The 15,445-nt window shown below is 41.7% G+C and overlaps 8 non-coding genes across 8 annotated transcripts; all 8 read right to left on the minus strand.

Annotated features, from left to right (window-relative positions):
• Positions 1-989: 989 nt before the first annotated feature.
• trnar-ccu (transfer RNA arginine (anticodon CCU)) lies at positions 990-1,062 on the minus strand. The gene has a single exon. It is a non-coding gene; the product is annotated as a tRNA-Arg (tRNA).
• Positions 1,063-1,333: 271 nt separating this feature from the next.
• On the minus strand, positions 1,334-1,406 carry trnar-ccu (transfer RNA arginine (anticodon CCU)). Its single transcript has one exon. It is a non-coding gene; the product is annotated as a tRNA-Arg (tRNA).
• Positions 1,407-2,025: 619 nt separating this feature from the next.
• On the minus strand, positions 2,026-2,098 carry trnar-ccu (transfer RNA arginine (anticodon CCU)). The gene has a single exon. It is a non-coding gene; the product is annotated as a tRNA-Arg (tRNA).
• A 273-nt stretch (positions 2,099-2,371) lies between these two features.
• trnar-ccu (transfer RNA arginine (anticodon CCU)) lies at positions 2,372-2,444 on the minus strand. The gene has a single exon. It is a non-coding gene; the product is annotated as a tRNA-Arg (tRNA).
• A 271-nt stretch (positions 2,445-2,715) lies between these two features.
• On the minus strand, positions 2,716-2,788 carry trnar-ccu (transfer RNA arginine (anticodon CCU)). The gene has a single exon. It is a non-coding gene; the product is annotated as a tRNA-Arg (tRNA).
• A 273-nt stretch (positions 2,789-3,061) lies between these two features.
• trnar-ccu (transfer RNA arginine (anticodon CCU)) lies at positions 3,062-3,134 on the minus strand. Its single transcript has one exon. It is a non-coding gene; the product is annotated as a tRNA-Arg (tRNA).
• A 344-nt stretch (positions 3,135-3,478) lies between these two features.
• trnar-ccu (transfer RNA arginine (anticodon CCU)) lies at positions 3,479-3,551 on the minus strand. Its single transcript has one exon. It is a non-coding gene; the product is annotated as a tRNA-Arg (tRNA).
• Positions 3,552-3,824: 273 nt separating this feature from the next.
• trnar-ccu (transfer RNA arginine (anticodon CCU)) lies at positions 3,825-3,897 on the minus strand. The gene has a single exon. It is a non-coding gene; the product is annotated as a tRNA-Arg (tRNA).
• Positions 3,898-15,445: the final 11,548 nt, after the last annotated feature.

The following is a 15,445-nucleotide window of genomic DNA, read 5'->3' on the forward strand; positions in this document are numbered from 1 at the left end:
TGCCTTATCCATTAGGCCACTGAGGAAGAGACACAACGGATCTCCGGAATGTCTCTGTACTAGATAGAGTTTAGTGGTTCCATATCAAGGAAGACTCAATGTTTCTCTACTACATAATGCTTCCTAAATACAGTATACTCAGTTTCTCTGTACAAAACAATACTTCGTTCTTTCAGACTGCAGGACACTGAGTTGATTTGAACTACTACCTTATTTTTTTTAAGGTAATCAATATTTCTGCACTATATAATGACAAAATTCTATGAGCAGAAGGCGGGCAGTACTTCCATGAGACGAAACACCCCAGATGGGACTTGAACCCACAATCCTTGGCTTAAGAGGCCAATGCCTTATCCATTAGGCCACTGGGGCAGAGACACAAGGAGCTTCTGGAATGTCCCTGTACTACATAGAGTGTAGTGGTTCCATATCAAGGAAGACTCAATGTTTCTCTATTACTTAACGCTTCCTAACTAGAGTATACTCTGTTTATCTGTACAAAACAATACTTATTGCTTTCAGACTGCAGGAGACTCAGTTGATTTGATCTACTACTTTATTTTTTATATGGCAATCAATATTTTTGGACTAATCTGGAGAATTTCTTTGACGACAAGGCATGCAGGACATGTATTACACAAAACACTCCAGATGGGACTTGAACCCACAACCCTTGGCTTAGGAGGCCAATGCCTTATCCATTAGGCCACTGAGGAAGAGACACAACGGATCTCCGGAATGTCTCTGTACTAGATAGAGTTTAGTGGTTCCCTATCAAGGAAGACTCAATGTTTCTCTACTACATAATGCTTCCTAAATACAGTATACTCAGTTTATCTGTACAAAACAATACTTCGTTCTTTCAGACTGCAGGACACTGAGTTGATTTGAACTACTACCTTATTTTTTTTAAGGTAATCAATATTTCTGCACTATATAATGACAAAATTCTATGAGCAGAAGGCGGGCAGTACTTCCATGAGACGAAACACCCCAGATGGGACTTGAACCCACAATCCTTGGCTTAGGAGGCCAATGCCTTATCCATTAGGCCACTGGGGCAGAGACACATGGGGTCTCCGGAATGTCCCTGTACTACATAGAGTGTAGTGGTTCCATATCAAGGAAGACTCAATGTTTCTCTATTACTTAACGCTTCCTAACTAGAGTATACTCTGTTTATCTGTACAAAACAATACTTATTGCTTTCAGACTGCAGGAGACTCAGTTGATTTGATCTACTACTTTATTTTTTATATGGTAATCAATATTTCTGAACTAATCGGGAGAATTTCTTTGACGACAAGGGAAGCAGGATATGTATTACACGAAACACCCCAGATGGGACTTGAACCCACAACCCTTGGCTTAGGAGGCCAATGCCTTATCCATTAGGCCACTGAGGAAGAGACACAACGGATCTCCGGAATGTCTCTGTACTAGATAGAGTTTAGTGGTTCCATATCAAGGAAGACTCAATGTTTCTCTACTACATAATGCTTCCTAAATACAGTATACTCAGTTTATCTGTACAAAACAATACTTAGTTCTTTCAGACTGCAGGACACTGAGTTGATTTGAACTACTACCTTATTTTTTTTAAGGTAATCAATATTTCTGCACTATATAATGACAAAATTCTATGAGCAGAAGGCGGGCAGTACTTCCATGAGACGAAACACCCCAGATGGGACTAGAACCCACAATCCTTGGCTTGGGAGGCCAATGCCTTATCCATTAGGCCACGGGGGCAGAGACACAAGGAGTTTCCGGAATGTCCCTGTACTACATAGAGTGTAGTGGTTCCATATCAAGGAAGACTCAATGTTTCTCTATTACTTAACGCTTCCTAACTAGAGTATACTCTGTTTATCTGTACAAAACAATACTTATTGCTTTCAGACTGCAGGAGACTCAGTTGATTTGATCTACTACCTTATTGTTAATAAGGTAATCAGTATTTCTGCACTATATAATGACAAAATTCTATGAGCAGAAGGCGGGCACTACTTCCATGAGATGAAACACCCCAGATGGGACTTGAACCCACAACCCTTGGCTTAGGAGGCCAATGCCTTATCCATTAGGCCACTGGGGCAGAGACACAAGGAGCTTCCGGAATGTCCCTGTACTACATAGAGTGTAGTGGTTCTATATCAAGGAAGACTCAATGTTTCTCTATTACTTAACGCTTCCTAACTAGAGTATACTCAGTTTATCTGTACAAAACAATACTTATTGCTTTCAGACTGCAGGAGACTCAGTTGATTTGATCTACTACCTTATTTTTTATAAGGTAATCAGTATTTCTGCACTATATAATGACAAAATTCTATGAGCAGAAGGCGGGCACTACTTCCATGAGACGAAACACCCCAGATGGGACTTGAACCCACAACCCTTGGCTTAGGAGGCCAATGCCTTATCCATTAGGCCACTGGGGCAGAGACACAAGGAGCGTCCGGAATGTCCCTGTACTACATAGAGTGTAATGGTTCCATATCAAGGAAGACTCAATGTTTCTCTATTACTTAACGCTTCCTAACTAGAGTATACTCTGTTTATCTGTACAAAACAATACTTATTGCTTTAAGACTGCAGGAGACTCAGTAGATTTGATCTACCACTGTATTTTTTATATGGTAATCAATATTTCTGGACTAATCAGGAGAATTTCTTTGACGACAAGGCAACTAGGACATGTATTACACAAAACACCCCAGATGGGACTTGAACCCACAACCCTTGGCTTAGGAGGCCAATGCCTTATCCATTAGGCCACTGAGGAAGAGACACAACGGACCTCCGGAATGTCTCTGTACTAGATAGAGTTTAGTGGTTCCATATCAAGGAAGACTCAATGTTTCTCTACTACATAATGCTTCCTAACTACAGTATACTCAGTTTATCTGTACAAAACAATACTTAGTTCTTTCAGACTGCAGGACACTGAGTTGATTTGAACTACTACCTTATTTTTTTTAAGGTAATCAATATTTCTGCACTATATAATGACAAAATTCTATGAGCAGAAGGCTGGCAGTACTTCCATGAGACGAAACACCCCAGATGGGACTTGAACCCACAATCCTTGGCTTAGGAGGCCAATGCCTTATCCATTAGGCCACTGGGGCAGAGACACAACGAGTTTCCGGAATGTCCCTGTACTACATAGAGTGTAGTGGTTCCATATCAAGGAAGACTCAATGTTTCTCTATTACTTAACGCTTCTTAACTAGAGTATACTCAGTTTATCTGTACAAAACAATACTTATTGCTTTCAGACTGCAGGAGAATCAGTTGATTTGATCTACTACCTTATTTTTTATAAGGTAATCAATATTTCTGCACTATATAATGACAATATTCTATAAGCACAAGGCAGGCAATACTTCCATGAGACGAAACACCCCAGATGGGACTTGAACCCACAATCCTTGGCTTAGGAGGCCAATGCCTTATCCATTAGGCCACGAAGCACCCCAGATGGGACTTGAACCCACAACCCTTGGCTTAGGAGGCCAATGCCTTATCCATTAGGCCACTGAGGAAGAGACACAACGGATCTCCGGAATGTCTCTGTACTAGATAGAGTTTAGTGGTTCCATATCAAGGAAGACTCAATGTTTCTCTACTACATAATGCTTCCTAAATACAGTATACTCAGTTTATCTGTACAAAACAATACTTAGTTCTTTCAGACTGCAGGACACTGAGTTGATTTGAACTACTACCTTATTTTTTTTAAGGTAATCAATATTTCTGCACTATATAATGACAAAATTCTATGAGCAGAAGGCGGGCAGTACTTCCATGAGACTAAACACCCCAGATGGGACTAGAACCCACAATCCTTGGCTTAGGAGGCCAATGCCTTATCCATTAGGCCACTGGGGCAGAGACACATGGGGTCTCCGGAATGTCCCTGTACTACATAGAGTGTAGTGGTTCCATATCAAGGAAGACTCAATGTTTCTCTATTACTTAACGCTTCCTAACTAGAGTATACTCAGTTTATCTGTACAAAACAATACTTAGTTCTTTCAGACTGCGGGAGACTCAGTTGATTTGAACTACTACCTTATTTTTTTTAAGGTAATCAATATTTCTGCACTATATAATGACAAAATTCTATGAGCAGAAGGTGGGCAGTACTTCCATGAGACGAAACACCCCAGATGGGACTTGAACCCACAATCCTTGGTTTAAGAGGGCCATTCCTTATCCATTTGGCCAGTGAGGCAGAGACATGATGTGTCCCCAGAATGTCTCTGTACTACATCGAGTTTAGTGGTTCCATATCAAGGAAGACTGAATCTTTCTATTTTACTTAATGCTTTTTAACTACAGTGTACTCACTTTATCTGTATAAAACAAAACTTAGTGTTTAGTATTTTTTAATGTAGTCAATATTTCTCTACAATGAGATATGCTTTAAAGCCGCAGCATATTACGGAAATTCGTCACACGCCAGGTGTGTCTCTATACTACATAAAGCTCAGTGGTTCCATATCACTGCTGGGTCAATGTTTCTGTATTACTCAATGCTTAGTGTTTCCTATCTACATTGTACTATATATAGAATGATTTCTGTTTCTATACTGCAGTATATTCAGTGTTTCTGTACTAAAGAACCTCTGATGTTTTCATATTACAATAAGCTCAGTGTGTCTGTGGTGCTGAGTGTTTCCTGTACTGCCCAGTACTCTGCTTCTTCCTCGTCCCGCGCACTCAGTCTTTATACACTATGCAATATTTGGTGTTTTACTATGACAGAACAAACTATTTCAAAAGTTTCACACAATACAGAGTAATGAAGGACTTTACATTGTGCAAAAGAAGGGAAGAAGTTATGAGCAGAGCAACAGCAGTCTGCACCAACAAAGGTGATTGTTCAGAGTTCAGAAGTCATGTAAGTCTGTTGTCTCCAACTGACTGACCTTGTAGTCTTGCAAGCAGGCTGGAATCACCCAGCATTTAGTCGGGAAGGGTAATTAAATTTGGCATTCAATTATGCGAACAGTAATGCAATTTTCAAAGGGGAACACTTAATCTGTTCATTGAGGTGTTTAATTACAAGCAAGTGTGTAAACGTAAGATATGCTGTAATAGTGGATTTAGTGAAGAAAATAATTATTGTCTTTGTGCTTCAACACCGAGTAATGCAAAGCTTGGCAGGAACTTGGGCCGACGGTATAATAAACATTTCCATTTCAGGACTTGTTCTAATTTTCAGCTAATTGCTGAACAGAGGAATATTTTTGGTTTAGTTATAGCAGGCTTGGTCATAAGCATCACAAGAACTGGTGCTTTATTTTGGAGCCGTATTTTTTCTTTCATTTGCTGCAAAAGATACTATACATTTCTTTGAGAAGACGGTGAAGTCGATGGGAAACGTTCTTCAGCATTTTAGTTGTAAAGTCATAACCCCAATTTTCGCAAATCATGTTAACTTAAGAAGGCATGCAAGTTTTATTCCTGCACCAATGGTGCACTAACCCTGCAGGACCTTGAAAACCTCAGGGCCCATACATTGGAAAGCTGCCTCATTAGCAATAAAACCACAGCAGCAGCCTACACTGCCGGGTCTGATCGTTTCTCGATGGCCCTGACCGCCCCTGGGGTCCTTCTGCTCCTTTTGCCATCGGTGTTAATAGCGGGAGCGTGCGTCACACACCACGGCACTTCTGAGTTTCGCTTACGGACACGGCGAAGGAAAGTGAGAAGGCACAGAGCACTCTTTATTTGGCTTTGCGAAGGGCAACAGTCTGCTCTCTGTGTAGGAATGCTGAGGACAGGCCACGCCCCCGGAGAGGAGTCACATGTCACCTGGAAGTGGACCCAGCCTCAAGCCTTGGGCTGCCCGGGTGTCCTTAAGTACGGCTTCCCTCAGGAGATGGGCAGGAAAATCATGCCTGTTTTGCTTGTTTGTGCTTGAGGGGGCTATACACCTCTCTTTCAGGGAAACTCAGGTTCCCCAGCATGGCTACCACAGGCTGTCTATGATGTATGGCTTGCAATGGACTGGTGTCCCCTCTCTCACATCATTTTCTGCATGGGATAGACTCCCACTTCCACACACTTCTACTGGATAAGCACTTAGAGGATAAATGCATAAAATCGATCAGAAGAAACTGTTTTTCTCTGATACAGCATTTGTGATGAATATATGTATAACCAACTGAACTTTTAACAGAATATAACAATGTAAAAATGCTACAGTGAGGCTTTTGGATCCAAGCATGCTTCTCAGTGAGCGATTGTCATATATTTTGTGCAACACATGTAGCTGGATTAGATGATTGTCAGGAGTTATTCATCATCTTCAAAGTATCCAGAGTGTATTTTCTAACTAGCAGGATAAACATTTTCTGAGTCACGTTCATGTCATCCACAGATTTAGATACTCCTACTATTGGTTAAAGTTGTCAGCTAGTGGAGAATGATCTGAGTCAAGAACCCCTCAGGCTTAGTCTCAGTCAGAATCTCCACAAGCCTGGTTTCAGTCATAATTTCAACAGGTCTGGTCTCAGTCCGAATCTCCACAGGCCTGGTCTGAGTATGGATCTCCACAAGTCTGTTTGGTGTTTCCCAGGTTCTCCAAAGGCCTGGTGTCAGTCAGGATCACCAGAGGCCTGGTCTCAGTCTGTTGAAACCTTGGCTGAGACCAAGCCTTTGGAGATCCTGACTGAGACCAAGCCTGTGGAGACCCTGACTGAGACCAAGGCTGTGGAGATCTTGACTGAAACCAGACCCGTGGGTTTGTGGGTTTGCATAGATCACATTTGGGCACCAAAATGTCTCCAAAGTGCGGTAAAACCTAAACCTTCCTTACTTTTGGGGACACTTATTCAGGTCCCCATTTAGATAACCTAAATTTTATTTAAAAAAATCTGTGAATGCAATCAAAAAAGTAAAAGTGAGAAATGTTTTATATTTTGGTTGCTTGCTTATGGTTAAGGTTATCGTGATTGGATTAGAGTTTTTCCCATAGAAATTAATGGATGGTTCCCATTTAGATAGGTAGACCAACTTGTGTGTGTGTGTGTGTGTGTTTGGGGGGGGAGGTTTAGTTATATATTGCATTGTCAAGACCAAATGTCCCCACAATGTGATAAATACTGTAATTTTGGTGTTGTGGGGACCATTTTCTGCCCCCCACAAGGGGAAACTCAATTTTATAAAAATCTGTGACTGCAATATAAAAACTAAAAATGGCAAAAAAATATTGTATTTTGTCTGGTTACTTACAGTATGGTTAAGGTTATGGCCGGGTAGGGGTTAAGGTCGTCATGTTGGGATTAGAGTTTTGCCCATATAAATGGATGGAGAGTCTCGACAAAGATATTATTACAAAATATGCAAATCTGCGTGTGTGTGTCTTCATATGGTCTCATATCTAGAGAACACCCTAGTCATACACACACTCATACACACCATGAAACTGTTGCCCTGTTAGACACACAGCTGATAGAGCAGCTTAGGAAAGACGTTGAAGGAGAGGCCAAGAAAAGATTTTTTTCCAAGAGCCAGTCTGCTCAGTGTAGTGCTGAAAGTGAGGGCAAATTATAGACGATGGAGCAGAAAAGGAGATTTTTGCAGCTGACTTCAGCAGAAGAGGTCACCTAATGCAGGCAACTGACCAGAGACTCACATAAAAAAGGAAGCGTGACCCCCCATCCCTGAGGAAACTGCCTTCCCAACCTTTCATGACAGGCACAGTTTTTCACCAGTCATATCTATCTGTTACCCTGTCTGTTTTGCATGTGCACTTTCCAGTTCTCCCATCTTTTCCCAATTTTTCCTCTGTGTTACCCCATCTGCTTCCTACTTGTCCCATCTTTTCCCAGTCCTTCCTCTGTGTAACTCTATATGCTTCCCATTTCTCCCATCGTTTCCCAATCCTCCCTCTGTTACCTCATATTCTTCCCATTTCTTCTATCTTTTCCCAATCCTTCCTCTGAGTTTCCCCATCTGCTTCCCATTTCTCCCATCTTTTCCCAGTCTTTCCTTTGTGTTACTACATCTGATTCCCAAATATCCAATCTTTTCCCAGTCCTCCCTCTGTCACCCCATCTGCTTCCCAATTCTCCCATGTTTTCCCAGTCCTCCCTCTGTCACCCCATCTGCTTCCCAATTCTCCCATCTTTTCCCAGTCCTCCCTCTGTCACCCCATCTGCTTCCCAATTCTCCCATCTTTTCCCAGTCCTTTCTCTCTGTTTCCCCATCTGATTCCCAGTTTTTCCAGTCTTTTCCCAGTTTTACCTGTCATCCTGTTATTCTATTGTAAAGCTCTATTCAGTCCCAGTCTCTTCAGCAGTGACACACATATTCAGTTCCCGGCTAAATACCCTGCCTAACATTTTGTTTACACTTTACAACACTTCAGTTTTTGCATCCAATTACATTTCACCCCGCAAATTATTAAATTACGGTCTTAATCGAAACGGATGTAATAGTGTTATCGAGGATCCATAAGTGGTTATCTTCTGAGTTTATGCTTCTTTGAGTTGCTCAGGGAATTATTGTGCAGATATGTGATGGAATTGATCAAAAGGCATCAGTCTGTTTCTGCATCAACAGATATTTAGTCAAAGACATAGGCTGGTAAATAATCCTGTCCTTAAAATTCGAATAGGGAACCCAGGAACTGTGGCCTGATTATGCTATCTGCTGGACCGCCTAGCAATTAATCTCTCATGTACCTTCTTCCTCCTCTCCAGCACCCCATAACTCCATGCTGAACCAATTAAAGTCTGCATTTACATCTGCTAATTTAGATGGTGTCCTGTCAGTTCAGTGAATGACTTTTAGTGCAAGACCCAGTAATGTATTAATATAGCTCTTGATGTCATTATAAAAATGAGGGTATCTGCTCACTTGTACAGAAAGTCCAGAGGTTCTAGTCTGAGAATGAAACATTTGAACTTTATGACAGATGTACGGCATTTTTTTTTATTCATAACTATAGTATTTAGTAGGTAGTTTTTTTGTTGATTACATTACTGTGAGTGAGGCATAGTTGTTTGGTGAGTAGTTTGAGTGGAAACTGTTACCCTCGTTCCCCTCGCCTAATCTCCAGGTTCTACAAAATGGATTTGCGTGTAATCTACAGCACGCAGAAGTTATTTATACATACGTGATTTTTTTCGTGAAGTTAAAGATGACTTATAGTCACCTTCTTCTAGCATGAAATCTAGTTATAAAAGCAATTATCATTAGCTAGCTAGAAGAATTAGCTATCTGATTTTGCCCTGGGCAGGGCCACAATGCCCCTTATGGACTGTGTCATGTGTGGGTCTAGCTGGTCATGGTAAGTATTAGCTATAGGTCCAAGTCCTGGAGCCTTTCTCCATGGAGAACAGTCAGTGAGTGCTTACAGGATAGCTAGAGCCTATGAGATTTTCTTCCCCATGTCACATGTTTTCCTATCTCATAGGCAATCATTCCACAGAAATATGCTGTGCATTAGCAGATGTAAAAACAAACAGATTGTTCACTGACTTTTAATTAGGCTTTTAAATATGACTAAAAGGATTTAAAATGCAACATTTGCCCTGTAGATCATGCATGCTGAAGAATATTCCTTGAAAATTCTTTGGAATGGCACTTTAATCAAGGAAAATACTCTGGCTTTTCGTCAAAAAAAAAAATCACGGTTTGTCTTATGCAGATATTGCCCGGCTCGCTGCGGTTCTGTGATCACTGCCCCGCCGTGGTCGCGGTTCTGTTTCAGTTTGTTGGACTCGGCGTTTGATTGTAGCACTACAGTTGTTTGGTGCAGGGATAGCACTCACGGGGGGGGCATTAAATATTTAACACCATGACACCTCTCTTCACTTAACAGCAATTGCCTGCAGCTCCTACGATTCCTACTACAAAGAAAAGGAACCCTAAATACCACAGAGCCATGCTTCTGATGCCATTGCACTTTGGTAAATAGGCCCCAACTAGTTAATTTGGTTTCCCACTAAGAGGCACACTTTCCCCCACATCATTTAGAACAGGGATCTGACCAGCACCATGCCAGCCCCCCCCCAAGCCAAGGACATTAATTTCCTTCTTGAATGTTTCCCCACAGACCCTGAGTTTTTTTCTCTGAGCGTTTATGATGATGTTAATGCTTTCTACTTTCATAATTTTAGCGTTTTATTTTAGCAATCATGAAATATTTTGAGGCAGTAAAGCAGACAGTAAGCTCTTCCTAACCTGTTTGTTAGAGAAGAGTGAGGAGGAGCATTGGTCAGGATGGACGCTGACTCAGGTACCGGCTGATTGACCATACAGCCAGGCAATCCCAGGTAACAACACTCCCGAGTCAGTTCCTCTTATGGAAACGTCGTGCTGGTTTAATGTCCAGTCATTCAGTTAATGTTTCCTTTCTGCTCAGAATTAATCCCGCTCATTAAATTGTTGTAATTGTGGGACAGTGGAATATTTTAATTACACTTGAAACAGCATTTGTAACAAATATGCCTCTGATATAAAGATAACTACTGTCTGTAAAATGTGACCATTTCAGTCAAAATCAGTTTCCTTACTTTCATACTGAAATTAAAACTCTGCATCCTGTAAATGCTATATAAATGCAGTCCATTTACCACAACACACTGATCAGAAGGGGCCTCACACATTATTTTCATCACCCCTGGAAAATACCTGTTGTTGATGTTTATTATTTAAAAAAAAAAAGCCTATTTGAAAACTGCATTTGATGTAAGAAATTGTAGAAAAGCTCATTTATATCCGGGTCAGCTTAGTTTCAAACTTCACACACGTGAAGGACAGCACAACATCACGGCATAACTAGTAACAGCTTCCATCTAAGGCAATCATTATTTTCGTTATTGTTTTTAATAAACAAACACAAGAATGAATGAATGAATGAATGAATGAATGAATGAATGAAATTCATTATTAGTTCAGCTGCAGACTCTCTCAGATCCACAAGTGAACATTCTGTCTTTTCGTATCCCAGTTTAACCAAAATGTTAATTAAATGATACAAATGGCCCTCTCTCAGGAAAAATTCCGTCACTCAGGGCCAAATGAGTAAAACAGCGCACAGCATCTTCACAGTTGATGGCTACCGTTAGCATTAGCTCTCCAGTGATGCATTTCGGCAACCGCCTTTTAAAAATGCTCTTCACCATATGTGTTAAATGAGACGTGCATTAATGTTGCTTGTTTTCCTGTTAAATAGCATCTCCTCCTGAATTTTATTTCTAGTTTGTGCACTGTGACCGAAAGCTGCATTGTTGCTGCCGCATGGGAGAGTCAGGAAGCACGCTGAATCTCGCCCGAATCCTAACCTTCGCAGGATCGCCGCTCTGCATGTCCGTTTGAGCTTGGTGCCTTTAACACCTGTATGTTTCATAAATGCCATCGTTGGGGGTTACTGTCATGTAGCAGAGTCGCAAGCTGATTGGGGTGTGACGAGGACAGCTGTTCTGGCTGGGGGGAGTGATAAGGACGGCAGGGGGGTGTGACTGGTGGGGGTGAGTGGGGGTGCTAATATGAACATGTCTTATGGGATCCAGGTATCGTATGTGCAAGACCTGTACAACTCTGCAGAGCTAGAATCTCAAACAGGGCCTGGTGTGAACTACAGGAAGCCAGTACCATCTCCCAGACAGTCCATGATACATACAATTATACTGTGGGTTTTGTATGCCCTGAAGAAAGAAATATGATAACCCAGCATAGAACCTCATATCTAACAAGTAATATCCTTATGATTGTACTAAATGTCTTGTATACATCCAACTAATAAAGCTGGTTGGAAGAGGAAGTTTCTGATGAGAGTTTACATGTTTAATTGTGACTTAAAAATTCATATTTTTATGAATAAAATGTGCAGGTCTACACCTACAGGCACAGAATTAAAAATCTTACACACGAGCAAATTTCAGCTCATCTTGTGATCATGGGCATGAGGCTTGCCCAGGCTTTTCCTGATCATTTATCTTGTATGAGAACTGGGAACTGGCCTGGAATGGCCAATTGGAATTTTTCCGGTGGGCTGACGGGTTTCTGGGCCAGCAAAATTCATTGTGTGAACCCCCCCCCCCCCCAACCCCGTAGAAGGCCCACCTCCTGCTCAGCCAAATTTATCACGGGGGACCCCAAATGTCCCGGCCTGATTTTTAATCCGAATCTGGCCGGGATCATAGCTGCTTCCGAGCCGAGTGAACAGGACTGGCTTCAAGACTGGCTGGATTTGCCCTCTTTGTGTGAAGCAAAGCCTTTCCTGACCCCTTAACCATCCGTGCCCTCAACCATGTCAGCCTCCAGCATCTTTGTGCTCTATTACAATTATGAATGAAAGTCTTGTGCAATATTTAGAGCCTTTAAAATATTAAAGACAGACTTAAAGCATTTTAAATATTTGTTTGGAATCATATGAATAAAACAGCATCGTCTGCTTGAAATCATGTGAGTAAAACCGAAATCCATTATTAAAGGACCAGGATAGCACTGTGGCTGGTATGAAAGCATTTAGCAGGTTCATTAGTGCGAAGTGCAAATCTTCAGGGAAAAACTGCACATTTTGGAATATTCTGGAAAAGACTGGTGACGTCCTACACCACTTAACATCCCTCTCATCCTGGATCCATTTCAGTTTTTGTACCAGGTTAACAGATCTGCATACGATCCCATCTCCTTTGCAAAGCACTCAGCTCTGGAACATCTTGAAAGAAAGAACATCTACATCTGGATGCTCCTCAATCACTATCACTCTGTAGTTGATACTGTTGTTCCATCAAAACTCAGAAAAGTCACAGAAGTTTCATCACGGTTTTCTCCCACAACTCAGTTCATGTGCTTTATTTGGGATGGCATCTTTAAGTTGCACGTGTGCTCCGCAGTGGGCTGACATCCCGTCTCGGGGAACCCTTCCCAGTGCCCTGTGCTTCTTGAGATAGTACACATGATGGAGAAAGGATGGAGAAGGGGAAAGAGGGTGCAGAGAGAAGTATGCATATATGACAACGTAGGAGCAGGAGTGCATCGAGACACCCCCTGACAAAATGTCACCTTGGGTTCCGTCTGATTTTATTTTCATATTCTAGGCCTCTGTCAAGTGCTGGGTCCCCTGAATTTGCCAGGGCATCCATGCCTCTCCGACATCCCTGGATGGAAGCTGCTGTTTCATCACCTGACTACAGGAAGACTCCGCACCAGTAGAGGACAGAATGCAGTGCCTCTCTCCATGCTGGAGATGACTATGAGGAAGAACGCCATTGGTCATGAAGAGTTACAGGCTGTCTGTGAGTTAACACTCACCAAGCAGCCTCCTGAGGCCAAGAAAACAGCATTGTGGAAAAAATCCGGCCAAATGTGACTGATTTTGTTTTTAGAAGGTCTGTAGCATTTTATAAGTTCCAGTGTACCACTGTGACCGCATGACACACATCTTAACACGATGGCTAAAAATAGGGAACGTCAGGCAGCCCCAGCGAAATGCCCCGCCGAGTGTGAGGCTCTTTCTGTTAAATTTTCAAACTGTTTCTGTCACGTATGTAAATGCTTTTGACACATTTGGCAAACAAGACCTACTGAATCCAAAACATCTAGCTAAATGATCTGTAATCACCAAATAAGCGGACTAAATCCATTGTTGGTGTACTGAAGTAAAACATTCATCGGTTCCCACTTTCCTATGCTAGCCTGGCAGTTAAAGTGTTACAGGAACGTGGCAGCCATGTTGACATTGTGCTGAAAGAATTTGAGCTATGAAAAACAAGACACTAGTTATGTCACACCCATCTGGTGCCTCATAGCTGACATAACCAAGTGTGGGCTTGTTAGGCTAATGTACCGCAGGTGAGAAGAATTAGTCAACACTTAAATGGAAAATTACAATGCTATGGAGAAGGACAGCTATAAGACAGCGAGTAGCTGTGGACTGTTATGGTGTCAGGCTGGGGGGCTCTGTGGGTTTCAGATGGTATTTTAATTAGAGCATGATATATACCTGAATCACTGTCCCACAATTAAAACCCTACTTACTCTCTTAAGGTCACTATGCTCATCTAATTGACTCATCCAGCTGGCCTGTTCAGTGAGAGATAAAGACGTCATGCTTTTGTGTGGTAGGACAAGGTTCCCCATAGCCTTCAGAGTGAGGGATCCTTCATGCTTGAGAAGAAGTGCTGGTCTCGATGGGGTGCACCACGGCTCTGAATTCCTGACTGCATCCTGTCTTCACTGCTCCTTCCCACAGAGGTGTATTTTCATACCTGCAGCTTTTGATGCCACCTATGTTATGCAGGTATTTTTGTGTCTGCTTGTAGGCCTGAGGTCTACATAGGATTTATGTCCATGTTTTTCACTACCACTTTGGCACGACAGCATACTATAGACGCAGTGAACACTGGAATGTGTTTTGAAAAGTTTATACATACATTTTATTCATTCGTTTGTTTGTTTGTTTGTTTGCTTATTTAATCTCAGCTACATCTATTAATGGATTAACTGAAGTGATTTTTTTGGCCACCAAGTCAACTGGCCTGATGTTTCTCTTGTTAACCAGGAATTAAATGTAGATTTTAAACATCGGAAGGATTGGCTTCCATGCACCTGGTCTGGGAGGCTCTGGGTTATTGTTTAGTTGGCAACACTGAAAGCTTTTTTGTTTGGCTTTTTTCGCTTGCCTTTGGTTATAAATAAAAGCTTTTGTCTGGCCTTGCTATTTCCTGCGCGCGACAACGCACAGCCCAGCCGGCCTTGGCACATTACAGAATGATAATGAGCAATTCAACGGAGCTCACGGGCTACATTAGCATCAGATAAGCCAGTCCCTTTTTTGGAAACCTAAAAATTGGTTTCACCTTCGGTATGACTTACAAATCCATGAATATCCTTCCACTGTCGTGTAATATATTCATGCATAGTAAATCAGAGATCTCATGGCGCCTGAGCTCAATAGAATATTTTTTTTTATCTATTTATTGAGCAGCTTACGGCCATTAAGTTGGCAGAAGCTTATTTATTTAATGAGTCGTGATGAATATTGTAGACCAGAAGAATAAGTGTATTCTCATAATTAATCACAAACATAAAGAACAGTCAAATATTTGCCACCTGTTAAAGGCTGTAGCCCATTGCAGTGATTCTTAGGTATCATCCACCCAAGTTAATCACTCAATTAGCTGCAACCCCGGTTTTTTTTATTTTTTACATTTTTCTCAATGAATAATCTTCAGATATTTTTACACACCCGGTAATTAACAATACTGTATTTAGGTACCGTACTTTACTGAACGTGTGCAATGTCACAGATAATTAACTGTTTGCTGGACACATTCATGTACGCAAATGGGATAGATTGAGAATCCAAGTGCATCAGCTCCTCTTGGCACTGAGTTTGACCCCCCTGCTGTAGATCCTCAGGGACACTCCGGGTGTCTATGGATGGTTCCCAAACCCCATATGTGTCCGT

This window comes from Brienomyrus brachyistius, chromosome 16 (assembly GCF_023856365.1).
Source record: "Brienomyrus brachyistius isolate T26 chromosome 16, BBRACH_0.4, whole genome shotgun sequence".
Classification (NCBI taxonomy): Eukaryota; Metazoa; Chordata; class Actinopteri; order Osteoglossiformes; family Mormyridae; genus Brienomyrus; species Brienomyrus brachyistius.